This window comes from Podarcis vaucheri (genome assembly GCF_965113315.1).
Source record: "Podarcis vaucheri genome assembly, chromosome: Z".
In the NCBI taxonomy this organism is placed as follows: domain Eukaryota; kingdom Metazoa; phylum Chordata; class Lepidosauria; order Squamata; family Lacertidae; genus Podarcis; species Podarcis vaucheri.
The window spans coordinates 8,519,451-8,532,899 of record NC_138758.1 but is presented as its reverse complement, the minus strand read 5'-3'; the positions used below and the strand labels follow the sequence as shown (position 1 = coordinate 8,532,899).

Below are 13,449 nucleotides of genomic sequence, written 5' to 3'. Positions count from 1 at the left end.
ATGAATGTCAAAATCTAGCTAATATTTGGGATAGGAAGGGAAAATGCAAGCTACAGAATTGTGGCACGTAAGGAATCCACGGGCCAGTAGATGCCAACCCGCCTGGCCACCAGGCTGGTTGAATTAAAGCCATTATGACACAATGGCCAGGCACCTACACATCAGAAAAAGTTTTTAGGTCTGTGCAAAACAAGGGTTGCCAAGGTGACAGGGAGAGGTGTGAGATGACAGACTATATCTCAGGGGTAGAATACCTGCACTGCATGCAGACAGTGCAGGTCAAATAACCTAGTATGTACTGGTTAGGCTAGAAGAAACTTCTATCTGAAACCTGGAGATCCAACATTGTTGACAACAATGAGCTAAATGAATCAGCTGCCTCCATATATGGCAGTTTCCCCCAATATTTACCTCAGAGTAAGGCTACAGAATTAGAGAGGTGGTTTTTTCCCCCAATTAGCATGTCAAAATGTCCCAATCTGGTGCTGCTTGATGTTTTGTAACCCTCACAGGCTGTCCTCGCTGCAGCCAGATCCCCACAGTCTTTCACAATAAGTTAAAACCTGCCACAATGTGATTTTTACCTGTCATTTTTCACAGGGTGACAGTTTCTTCTGGATGTGCCCCCATGTGGCGAAACTTGAGATTTACCACATTCCAGAGAACATGAACAATTTTTCTGGATGATTTCAAGGCCTGATCATTCAGAACTTTGCGTCTGTGGGTGCACTTTTGGAATGATTCCTAGGGGAAGCCCATAAACAGGTTGCAGTTACAACTTAGAGTTTCTCTGGCAGCAGTTCTTCATAGGAAGGAAAGAAGGAAAGAGGCATATAGCCCAGAGAAGACTAAGGAAAGGCATGATAGAACCCTTCTTAGATCAGGAGGCCTGTCACAGAGAAGATGGAGCAGGCTTACTCTAGTAGGCCAGTGGAAATGTTTAGCAATCAGATTTTGGCTAAACTTTATGAGAAAGTTATGGCAGTGGAACAACAGCATGCCTCAAGAGAAGCAGAGGGTACATGGTCATCTGTCAGGTACACGTGTAGCTGCCTCCTACATTGTAAACATAGGGGCCAACTTCTAGGGGCTGAGGTCCCTTTGCGCCCGCCCAAGACAATGTCATTCAAATGGTGTGGGTGTATCCCATCATGTGATTGGTTTTGCAGGGTGGGGCATATTTTCCTTCTCCCCAATCTTTTTTTCAAGTTGGCACCCCTGATTGTAAGATCTTGAATTGAACAGAGGCTTGGGTTAGATGACCTCTCCTTCCAACACCACAATAGGAAGGGGGAGGGTGAGAGGGAAGAAGGAAGGAAGGAAGGAAGGAAGGAAGGAAGGAAGGAAGGAAGGAAGGAAGGAGGCTGTGGTAATTCCACTCAAAAGTGATAGAGGCATTGCTGAACATCTGTGTAGCAGTATTGCTATTTGGGATACATCCTTGTAGTGTGGATTAAACCTCACACCGACAGAAGCAAGCTTTGGCTGCAGAAAGATACCACCTAAGCATATGTAAGAAAAGGATAGCCCTTCTGTTCTGGTCAGTATGCACAGCTACCTACCAAATACACAAGATTGCACTTCTACTAGTCATACTTAGAATAGAACCCAGTCAGTGAGACTGTGCTCTGTGTGATTGACTGCACATCCACACCTTATATTTAACACATACACATAACTTTCCCCCAAAGAATTATCGGAACTATAATTTACAGAGCCCATGGAGCTCTTTTCCTCACAATTTACCTTGCAGCACTACAATTCCCAGAATCCTTAACAAATTACATTTCCCAGGATTCTTTGGGGAAAGCTATAAACATATTGTGTGGATCCAACTTCAGTCTGGATCTAACTCTATGTTCTACTGCCAGTAGCAGTTTGATACCATTTTACAATGGGTAGTCTTCCACTACTTTCTACTGATCGCAGACTCATTGAAACTAATGCCAATGATCAACTTAGATCTATCAGTTTTAATGGGTCTGCTTTGAGTAAAATGTAGCTGGATACTACATTTCCTTCAGCCCTGACATTAGAAAATCAAAAGAGCCTGATGGATTAGCCATGTCTATCTAGTGTCTAATCCTGTTCTGTGGAGGCATCAGTAGCCTTCTCCTCTTCCACGAATTTCAAAGCCATCCAAATTGCTGGCCATCACTGCCTCCTGTGGGAGCAAGTACCATAGCGCTGCACCTACCATTAGCCATGATGCCTGGGGCTGATGGGTATTGAGGTCCACAGAATACCCACCCATACTTTCACCAAAGGAATGCCCCCCCTTTCATTCTCCACCAAACACCCATACCTCCTGCTATAGCCTATGCAGTACTTCTGGGTAAGCCAACGACTGATTCCCCCCACCTCCATTTCATGTCCAACTTAATTCCCCTCGCCCCTTGCCACTGTGTAAACATCAGTAAAACAAGAAAGCAAATCTCCTTATGTAATGCATAGCACACGATTTAATCTACGGTTTAGCAATGTAAATGTTAAGGTAAGCCTGATGTTAAACACAAACTGACTCAATCCTACTGAGAAAGAGCACAGTGTCAGGCCGATGTAAAATTAAACTGTGGTTTAGGAAAGAATGCACACAAGCGGGGCACTGATACCACAAAGGTGCCATCACGTCAGCCCTTCATGGGTAGAACTTCCACTTGGAAACCGTCAGGTATTTCAAATTGCAGATGGTATGTTCAAGACAGACTCACATAGACACCCTCCATGAGTTGTCTCTCTGCCATTTTATCTGTCTCCCCCCTCCCCCCGCCAAGTCTCATAATTTCCTCTAACAGCATTTCTATTTCCTCACAAAGTGAAACACTCTCACTATTATCAGTTCATTTTCCTGGATTCCCTTGGCTTCTTTTATAAAAACACGGAGGGCAGGGGGAGAAACTCCCACTGTAAGAAGAAGGACTGCATTGTGGAGGTGTTGTTCCCACCATGAGACTCCAGCAACACACAGGCCCATCCAAAGAAGACAGTCAAAGAGGACTGGACAAATTTGTGTAGGATAAGGCTGTCAGTGGCTATTAACCACAATGGCTATGCTCTGCCTACTTGGCTAGAAGCAGCAATGTATCTCAAAACGAGTTTCTAGAAACCTCAGGAGGGGAGAGTGCTCTTGTTTGTAGGTTTCCCACAGGCATCTTGTTGGCCACTCTGAGTACAGGATGCTAGACTACGAGCCACTGGCCTGATCCAGTAGGTTCTCCTGATTCTATTCTGTGGTCTGCTGTGGTCATGTAGCCCCAATTCATTATTTAAATGAATCCCACTCTTCTGCACAGATGTTTTATATATTTTATTGTTGTCTGCATTTGGCAAAAGCTGTAAATGGGCCAGGGGTTCCCAAACAAATTTCATTCAGGTAGCCTGTGGGGGTGTCCATGGCTTTGTGACTGAAGATGGGAGACTGCACATCTATTACATTTAATATCCATATTGTTTTTTAATTGCATTGAATGCTTCTTCTCTTATGTTGCATTGCATTGTATCGTAATTTGAAGTCTATAGAATTCAGAATATGTAATAAATGCAGCAATAAAAAATATAATTAAAAATCATACAGCATCTAGCACAGCACATTCCAATTGCTACAGCCGGTAGAAAAAGTGGTTCTCCAAATGTTATGCTGATTTCACTCCAATACTTGACGCTGGTAACAGCAGTGGAGCATATGCCCACACTGCCCAGGGTGGGTGCTCTCTCAAGGGGTGCAGGGTGCGGAGGGTGCCCTCCCAGGCATGGGATAGCCAAGGTTGGAGGGCCATCTGTCATGGATGCTTTAGCTGAGATTCCTGCATTGCAGAGTATTGAACTAGATGACTCTCAGGGGTCATTTCCAATTCTACAACTCTATGATTCTGAGGAGCCTGTGGCCCTCCAGTAGTTATTGAACTCCAGGTCCCTCACCATTGACCATGCTGGTTGGGTGCAATGGGATTTGGAGTCCAGCAACATCTTCCCTGGCATACAGTGTTAGCACCTGCTGGAATGTTCAACAAATATGGCATAATTTCTTGCTGTTGAAAATATGCTGTGCAGCCAGAGCTTTTTTCAGCCAGAACTTGCTGAAACTCAGGTCCAGCACCTCTTAGGCGGGTGCCACTGCCATTCTATGAGAATGTGGGAAGTGTTCATGGTGAGTTCCAGCACCTCTCTCTAGAAAAATAGCACTGTCTACAACTCAGAGTTTCATACAACTGTGACTTTCCCATCACTAGAGATGATTCATGAGCTTTCCACCCTTGTTCCAGGACCTGCTCTTAGGGGCTAAGGTCCCAGTTACAGAAGATAATATGCCTTCACCAAAGTAGTCACCAATGATGATAGGGCTGCAGAGGCAGCATCGTGCAAAGAAATGATGGTCAAGTACAGAAAAGGAATCAAACATGATCTAGAGACAAGGTCACACAACAGCACAAGCTCAATTTATCACAGGGCATTCAAGCAAGGTGCAACACAGCAAGATGAGGAAACCAAACCAGGAGCCACAGACCTGTGTTTTCCCCAGCAACCAGAAGACGGGGTTTGCAGTCCCCTAAACCACACCCAAACCCAGCTGCTGGCTCAAGTGAAGGAGTCTTGGGGTTTGCTTACTCACAATTGGATCAACACCTCTAGGTCCATAAACACAACTGTGCTGCTGCTCTTCATCCTGGACCCAAAGCTTTTGGTGCCTGCACTTTTGAAGACTGTGGGCAGGGCACTCCACATCTTTCAGGAGTTCTTACCAGGCATCCACCTGGAGGGCTCCTCAAGGAGATCCTCAGCATTGCTCCACAAGGACCTCAAACAGTGAGGTGTCTGATTCATGCTCTGAGGACTTCATATCAGATAACTGCTCAGGGCTAGGTGTGCCAATACCACAACTTTCATCACCGTAAATTATTATGCTCACTTGCCTTAATCCCAAGGAGGCAATACGTGATGTGGGTGATAGTCCACAAGAAACAACATGGAAATTTGTGTTGTTTAGCTTGCCATAGTGGTTCTACATTGGTTTCTCTCTTTCATTACTGAAGATGTTCAGATTCCAAGGGTGTGTGTGTGTGTGTGTGTGTGTGCGGGGAACGGACCCAATCTAAGCGGAGGTTGTAGCATCAGTAGAAGGAAGGCAAATATGATTACACAGATGGAGTTGTACTGCGTGATGAATGACTTTACGCATAACCTGACTCTGAGGTCACCATTCAGAGGGTCTGTGTAAGCCTTTGAAATGCTGCTGCAAAATGTGTACACACCTGAAACCTTTGAGGCAACTCTTTCTCTTTAAAGCGATGGACTTTCTGGCACGTTTTATTTCATAGAAGGAGAAGTAGGATCTTGAACAAATAGCTGGAATGAGGATTATCCATCCGCCTTCCTGGCAACTGGTTTCAGTGACCCAAGTCTTGCTTTTCTGGGAAGGCTGCCAGAGTCCTTTGAAAGGATGAGAGTGCTGATGGGCACATCTAGAGAAATTGTTGCACATATTAAGCAGAAGCCTGCTAAAAGAATCAAGTGAAGAAGACATATGTGGGATTTCCCACTCGTCCAAAGCAGGTTTGGAGTTGGGGGCAATGTGGAGGGACAGCAGGAGCAAAGATTTGGGGGGTGGGGGGCAGAAGAGGTGGTACAGCAAGTAGACACAAAAGACAACCTCTCCTGCCAAGTTGTTGCTAGAATTGAAGAGATTTATATTATGACCCCACCAAGCCTAACACAAATAATCAGCCATGTTACTTGCCCTAAAGTTTTGTGCACCTGCTTTTGTTGTCTCCTTCAGACCATAAAGGGTGCAGATTTCCAGCCAATAAGCCTTGTTTGCATTTATTGGCTCAGGAGGCTGCATTTAAATCTAGGGCATCCAAAGTTCCCAAGACCAGGGTTCAAATGCTCTACATCAGTAGTTCCCAAACTTTCTGAGGCTATCCCCCTAGTTTCCATCAACTCATCCCCAGTGCCCCCTACCCCATAAAATGCATCATTCACAGTAGCAGTTCGCAAATAATTCATAGAATCATAGCACTGGAAGGGACCTTGAAGATCATCTAGTACAACCCCCTGCAATGCAGGGGGAGTATGCAATTGTCCCATAAGGGGATTGAACCTGTAACATTGCCATTATCTACACCATGCTCTAGGCAGCTGAGCTACTTGACCACTAAGGAATATAATAACACAATAAAATTCAAAACAGGAGCAATTATTTGCACATTTATTAAAAATCCAATCAAACCTATTTAATTTGATCAATTAAACAGCACTGATTAACTTGGTCTAGTGATGCCAACTTTCAAAGTCTGATCGTTGTTTACACCTCCAGAGCCCCCTGTTGCTCCCTTGGCTCTTAGTACCTGCTAGGCACCCCAGGGGTGGGTATGGATAAACATGAATGCACCAACATCTGGGGTGGAACACATTATCTAATCGTCTACCTCTGCAGTAGGGGTTCCCACAGATCCCACTGCTTCTCAGCCACCCCTTTCCTGCTCTAACCTCCTACCTGAGCTAGTTATTGCAGCAGTGTGGTTGCAACCAAAAACCATTTCCATGGGACTGGTGGTGAGGCCAGAAAGGCAAAGCCATAGTAAAAGCTTGGGTTCTAGCAGTGGTTCCACCAGGGGTCCTAAAGGATCACTAGTCTCCACCTGTACTTCCCCATTCCCCGAGAGTCTCATTAAAAGTCCTTCTCCAAATTCTCACATGGGCTGAGCTATGGCAGGCTGCTGGAGAGAGAGAGAGTTTCAGTGGTGGCATTTCAGCTGTGGAATGCTGTCCGCAGAGAAGTTTGCCTGGGCTCCACTTTGATGTCTTTCCAGTTCCAGAAGGCATTTAAAAACAAATTCCCCAGGTTTTGGTGGTGGTGTTTTTTTAAAAAAACTTGTGTGAATCTGTACCCCTCCCCAGTTTAAAACATTTGTGCATATAGCACCCTGATTAAATAAGACTCTATGTTTTCAATAGCAGTGTGAGCTTAATATTATTCTTTTGTCACAGATATAACTGTTGCAAATTGATTTCAGTACTTCCATAAATTTAAAAAAATGGATTATTTTTATGCTTTTATTTTATATGGTTATTTTTAACATCTTTTAATGTGCAAGTTATTTTACTGTTGTTTTGATGTTTTATTGAAAGCTGTTTTGATAACATATTTGAAGGGCACCAGTCAAAATAAATGGCCACCTCACAGACCCATAGGGCAGAGTTGAGGGAGAGATTTGATTCAGTTCACAGTTCAAATGCAGAGTTACCTACTAAAACAATATGCTCCTCACCCAGTGCGACTGAACTGATCATGCTCCTCAATATGCAAACTGAAACACAGCTATCAAATGCAGTTTTCCAGCCAGGTAATGTGTATATACCCTAGGGTATGATGTACATAAAAATACATATATACGAGTGATGATAATATGCAAAAAGTGCATTACCTTAGAGAAAATGCTTTGCAAAAATGTGTATAGTAGACAAAATTGCATAAAAGTGTAAATTATGATAAATTCATACAAAAATGCTGATGAATTTTCATGAGGTCATTTTTTAAATAAATCAAAAACTGATGTAAATGTGAAGAACCAAACTTAACATTGGAAATATGATAAACTGAGAGCAGAGAAAACTGACAGATCTACCCATTCCCTACTACAGTGGTGCCCCGCAAGACGAATGCCTCGCAAGACAGAAAACTCGCTAGACGAAAGAGTTTTCCGTTTTGGAGGTGCTTCGCAAAACAAATTTCCTATGGGCTTGCTTCGCAAGACGACAATGTCTTGCGAGTTCCTGCTGGTTCCCCCCCCTTTTTCTAAGCCGCTAAGCCGCTTATCAGCTGATCCAATCAGCAGATAAGCCGCTAAAAGCCGCTAATAGTGCTAATCCGCTAATCCTTCAATGGACTTGCTTCGCAAGATGAAAAAACCGCTAGACGAAGAGAATCACAGAGCGGGTTCTTTTGGTCTTGCGAGGCACCACTGTATAGGCAAGCACAAATAAATCAATTGCAACAAACCAAGAGGCAATACATCAGGGCTGGATGGCAGGCAACGATTTGAGCTGAGCCAGGAACTAGGAGCCATGGAACCAGCCAGTAGTCAAGAGGAAGTCCAAACTAAGGAAAAGCTCTGGTGGAGCAGGCCAAAAGCCCGTCCTGTCCAGCATCCTGTTCTCCAGAGGCCAGCATGAAGCCTACATGCAGAATCTGTGTGCAACAGTCGTGTCCCCGCTTGTGATTCTGAGCAACTGTTGTCCCAGGGCATACTGCCTTCAGCCATGGAGGCAGCCATCATGGCAAGCTGCCATTGATAACCTTGCCCCCCCCCCATTAAGCAGACAAGCCTGGAGGAAACATTAAGGAGGAAGTGAAGATCGAAGAATAACAAAGGATATAGGATTATGCCAGAGTTTGAGGAGGTCATGCTGCACAAACAACATTCAACTGGAACAGGAAGTCTGTTATCAGTGTTGGACCTTGGCATCTCAAATATCATAGGCGCCCACCACTTTTCTAAAACAAAGTTGCTGCATCACCTGTAGTGCCCCTGAGGCTCCTCACCCAGTGCAACTGAACTAATCATGCTCCTCTAAATCTACCTCTGCTGTTATGCTTCTTTCTGTCCTGGAACTGAAAGTATGTCAGGGGAAAGCTACTGCCTTGAGTTCAGTAGTTCACCACAAGAAGCTATTTACAGCTTCTGCAGCTTCGGACACAATCAGTTTTTGCATATTTTTGTAACAGCTTGTGTGGGTGTGTACCTGGATATGGCATAGCAGAACTGTAGTTCAATGGTAGAGCATCTTTCTTTCTCTGAAGAAAGGCCCTGGTTTCTCCCAGATTTCATATGGGTCTCTCCCAATACTGTCTGAAATCCGGAAGACCTGCTGCCACACAGTGCTGACAATCTTGAGCTTGACGAGCCAATGATCTGACTCAGTACAGGGCAGCTGCCTTTGTTGCTAGTCTTGAAACCATTCATTTGCCATGTACAAGGCATGATTATTCATTGCTCAACAATAATAAAGGTTAATGTAGTCTTGCTAAAAATATTGTTCTTACTAAAATATTGATCTTAATAAACAGGGGCCTATAATTTATCAGAGAAATATTTGGCTTCCATAAACTGATGGATGTTTATATTATTAGCCTAGTTGTTTTTTCCCTGAGATTTCCATCATTACTTAATGACTCACAAGAATGTCCACTGAGAAGGATAAGACATTGGCTTTGGACTATTTTAGTGGAATATCCTCTTGAAGAACAGAGGGATATGCACAGGGTCAGGAAAAGGGACAATAAATCAAAGGTGGGAGGCGTTAATTGGAACACATGTTTGGAACACGCTATGGCAACTGATAAAGAGTAGCATTTAAGAACATAAGAAGAGCTCCGCTGGATCAGACAAAGGCGTATCTCATTTTTCATGCTATTGTTGTAGAAATTATTGAATAGAATGAAAACTGAAACGTGTGTGAGAAGGGCTGCGCAAGTGAAGGTTGGTATGCGAAGGTTCTGTTTGCAAGGAAACTGTGAGCAAAGGATGGAATGACATGTATGCTGGAGCTATTGCCATAACTCTTTAAGAACAAAGGAAGGAGGGAAATATAAGAAAGTTTTAAACAGCGACCATATGGGCTGACGCACGCACTCACTCTGTTTGGGATGCCACTTGCGCAGCAGCCTGTATGGTCGCCGTGCAAATGGCAGCTCATATGGACTCCCTACAAGAGGCAGCCAATAGGACCACTGCGCACAAGGAGCAGCCCCTACGGAGTGCACATGTGCAACATCCTGTATAGACTGCCCATGTGCAGGGTCCCTGTGGTCGTCGCCCATGTGCAGTCCAAACCAGCTGGGGCACATGCACACTCCGTACGGGATGCCACTCGTACGGCAGCCCATTCGGCCACGGTGCAAATGGCAGCCCATACATCCAACGTGCATTAGTAAGTTGCCTGTATGGCCACCACGATTAAGTGGGAGCCTGCATGGAGGGCGCATGTGCGGCATCCCGTATGTACTGCGCACAATACCGCCACCCGTATGGTCGCTGTGCATGCCCAGTGCCTAAGCTGATGACACACATGCACTCTCCGTATGGGATGCCACACATGCGCACTCTGTCCAGGCTGACCCACCCCGGGTGCCGGACAGGGTTCTTCCATCACTGGTTGCGTCGCTGATTAGGGTCCCCCTGTGCTTCCTGTTACGCCACAAATCTGGGTCCCCATTTCCTGTTGTGCCTCCAATCCCCCCCCCCCGTTTCCTGTTGTGGCACTGAAATGCGCCCTCCATTTCCTGTTGCACCCAGGGGCGTATGAAATGGGAGAAGAGGGGGCAGACCGCCGCAGATGCCACTCTGTGCCGGTTGAAAGATTGCAACTGCCTCCCCCTAGTGGTAGATCAGCCGAATGCGCACGCAGTCCGTATGGGTACAGCTCACACGGCATACGCATCGGCTGCTGTTCTCGTGCACTGTCAATACGGGCTTCCATACAGGCTGCCTCTTGCACAGTGACCGTATGGGCTGACGCACGTGCTCACTTCGTATGGGATGCCACACATGCGCAGTCTGTACAGGGTGCCACTTGTGCAGCAGCCTGTACCATCACCGTGCAGGTGGCAGCTCGTATGGACTCCCTACAAGAGGCAGCCGATAGGACCGCCGCGCACAAGGAGCAGCCTGTACGAAGTGCGCATGTGCAACATTTTGCACAGACTACCCATGTGCAGTATTCCGTGTGGTCATCTCACATGCGCAGTCCATACCAGCTGCTGCACATGCACACTCTGTACAGGATGCCACTCATGCGGCTGCCCATTTGGCCTCTGTGCAAACAGCAGCCCGTACATCCAACGCGCATTAGCAACTGCCCATATGGCCACCGCGATTAAGTGGCAGTCCCTATGGAGTGCGCATGTGCGACAGCCCGTATGGCTGCTGTGCATGCCCACTGCCTAAGCTGTTGATGCACATGCGCATTACCTACGGGATGGCACACATGCACAGTCCGTACAGGCTGACCCACCCCAGGTGCCGGACAGGGTTCCTCCATCACTGGTTGCGCCCCTGATTAGATTCCCCCTGCGCTTCCTGTTGCTCCATGAATCTCTGTCCCCATTTCCTGTTGGCCCCTGCCTCCCCCTAGTGGTAGATCGGCTGAATGCGCACGCAATCCATATGGGCACATTTCACTCAGCGTACGTATTGGCTGCCACAGGCTTCCTCCCGTACAGCGAGCGTATGGGCTGACGCACGTGCTCACTTCATACGGGATGCCGCACATGCACACTTATATTTGTGCATCTGGTTCTTCCTTCCTAAGTGCAGAACCTTACATATGTCCCTTTTGAAATTCATTTTGTTAGTATGGGACCAGTTCTCTAATCTGTTTAGGTCATATTGAATCCTGATTCTGCATTCAACAGCAATGGGTACCCCTCCCAGCTTGGTGTCACCAGAAAATTTGATGATTGTTAGTTAAGTATAGTAGCTAACAGTGTCAGACCAGGACTTGGGGAGGAGTGTATAGGTTCAACCTCACCATTATCACTAGAACATAGGAAGCTGCCTTATGGCAAGACAGACCATACAATTCAGTATTATTGACACTGACTGGCAGTGACCCTCCAAGGAAACCAGATATTGAACGTGGGTCTTTCTGCATTCAAGGCAGATGCTCTACCCCCAAGCTATAGCTCTGCACCAGGAAACCCAGTGTGTGACCTTGGGACAGCTGCATACTCTCTCATCCTAACAATGATCTCACTAGGCTATTGATGTAGGATTGAATGTGGGAGGTTGTGATATGTAGGTTTCCTTGAGCTCGCTGGAGTGAAAGTCGGTATGTCAATTAATAAAAATTGCCCTGCTGGGTCACGTATGTGTGAACCAGCCCTTGAAAATTACAGATAAGGAAGATCAAAAGGTTTGGGGGAGAAAAACAGAATATTCCACATTGTGGTGAGCATGACTTACCTTCTAAATTTACTGGCATTTAATAGAACTGTAATGTTCTCATTCTGCATTTTTACAGCAGTAGCATCAAAATATTTTACAGGGGCAACTGCAATTAAACTCAGCCAGTTCTCTTAGCATAATTTCGCCTTGCATTAATTTTTAGCAAACCAAGTTATGGGTGTAATATTCCTCTTGGTACTTGTGGTTTTCGAAAAGAGAATGAAATGCGTCTGAATGGTAATAAAAAATATTTCTTTACCAAAGCAAGTGCAGCCTTTTCCGCTTCCCCTTTCCCTTTATGAAAGATGCACATTAAGTTTCCTGGAGGTTTTAATTTCAGCAAGGAAGGAAAGAGAGCAAGTGGCATTTGTCCCTTTAAATTATAGTTTGCATGTTGCTGTGCCCCCTCACTTAATCTCTCTAAACAGGTAATTTACTAGCTTTTGGGAAAGCACCCATGTGCAAGGAAATGTTTGTACACTCTGGGGATGCATTCAAGATTGATTGCAGTCTAACTCTGTGCACCATGCTAAGCTCTGTTTTACATGCACCTAAATCTTCAGTGATTTCTAGACAAGTAGAAGGCAAGCAGTCATTCAGCATAATGTTAGGCCTGGTCTATACACGCAGCCAAGGGGCAGCCCTAGTGGGGCTGCCCTTGAAGACAGCTTGGAAACTTCAGCTGGTCCAAAATGCAGCAGAGGTTCTATTTACAGTTCCTATAGCCCCTATTTTAAATAAAAAAATTCCTTCCAGTAGCACCTTAAAGACCAACTAAGTTAGTTCTTGGTATGAGCTTTCGTGTGCATGCACACTTCTTCAGATACACTGAAACAGAAGTTGCCAGATCCTTCTATATAGTGAGAAGGTGGGGAGGGGTATTACTCAGAAGGGTGGTGGGAATGGGAGATTGGCAGATAGCTGAGATGAGCCTGTTGACGACTCTTAACGACTGCAATAGGTCTTACAGGAAAAGGCAAGGGGTGAGAAGGTGAGAAATGGCTTAGTCATGTATAATGAGATAAGAATCCAATGTCTTTGTTCAGACCAGGTCTCTCCATGGTTTTGAGTTTGGTAATGAGTTGCAATTCAGCAGCTTCTCTTTCCAGTCTATTTCTGAAATTCCTTTGTAGTAAAACAGCTCATTTGAGATCTTGTTTAGAATGTCCTGGGAGATTGAAGTGTTCTCCTACTGGTTTCTCTGTTTTGTGATTCTTGATGTCAGATTTATGTCCGTTTATTCTTTGGCGTAAGGTTTGGCCTGTTTGTCCAATATAGAGAGCTGAAGGACACTGTTGGCATTTGATGGCATACACAATGTTAGACGATGAGCAATTAAATCGTCCCGAGATGGTATGTGTGATGTTGTTGGGGCCAGTAATGGTGTTGTCCGGGTATATGTGGCAGCAAAGTTGGCATCTAGGTTTATTGCAGGCTCTGGTTCCAGTGTCCGTGTTAAGTCTGGTTGTAGTATTATTGTGGGTTAGGAGTTGTTTAAGATTAG

At 45.3% G+C, this 13,449-nt stretch overlaps 1 long non-coding RNA gene across 1 annotated transcript; it reads left to right on the top strand.

Moving 5' to 3' along the window:
* Positions 1 to 242: 242 nt before the first annotated feature.
* On the top strand, positions 243 to 778 carry LOC309523396. The gene is made up of 2 exons (XR_014215348.1): positions 243 to 417; positions 601 to 778. It is a non-coding gene; the product is annotated as an uncharacterized lncRNA (long non-coding RNA).
* The last annotated feature ends 12,671 nt before the right edge of the window (positions 779 to 13,449 follow it).